This window comes from Pteropus alecto, unplaced genomic scaffold, assembly GCF_000325575.1.
Source record: "Pteropus alecto unplaced genomic scaffold, ASM32557v1 scaffold167, whole genome shotgun sequence".
Classification (NCBI taxonomy): domain Eukaryota; kingdom Metazoa; phylum Chordata; class Mammalia; order Chiroptera; family Pteropodidae; genus Pteropus; species Pteropus alecto.
Window position 1 is genome coordinate 536,599 of NW_006440647.1, and position 608 is coordinate 537,206.

At 39.0% G+C, this 608-nt stretch overlaps 1 non-coding gene across 1 annotated transcript; it reads right to left on the reverse strand.

Annotated features, from left to right (window-relative positions):
* Positions 1-196: 196 nt before the first annotated feature.
* Positions 197-299, reverse strand: LOC112484701. Its single transcript, XR_003048113.1, has one exon. It is a non-coding gene; the product is annotated as a U6 spliceosomal RNA (small nuclear RNA).
* Between the last annotated feature and the right edge of the window lie 309 nt (positions 300-608).

Here is a 608-nt window from a genome sequence, read left to right on the forward strand (position 1 = left end):
CTTTGTATATTTTGGATATTAGGCCCTTATCAGAGACATTGCTTGCAAATATATTTTCCCATTCGGATGGTTGTCTCTTTACTTTGTTGATGGTTTCTTTTGCTGAGCAGAAGCTTTTTGGTTTGATGTAGTCCCATTCGTTTATTTTAGTTTTTACTTCCCTTGCTTTTGAGGTCAAATTCAGACAATTCTCTTTAAAAATATGAAACGCTTCACGAATTTGCGCGTCATCCTTGTGCAGGGGCCATGCTAATCTTATCAGTATCATTCCAATTTTAGTATAGGTGCTACCAAAGCAAGCATCCAAGTTTATGTTCTGATTTCAGGAAAGGAAAAGAAAGAATACAGGGAAAGTGGTTTCATCTTCAAAGAGATGATACAGAAGTTGCACCCTTCACTTCCAGTATCATCCTATTGGCTCAACTAAATCACATATCCACAGCCAACTGACAGGGAAGCTGGGGAAGACAGTCCCTATCAGGCCATTCAGGGGCCCATATAAAACTTAGTGGCTTTGTTATTAAGAGAAGAGGAGGATAAATCCTAGGGTTCAATTAATCTCTGACACAGCCTCCACTTTAAGGGAATCCATATGGCTTAGTTGTTAA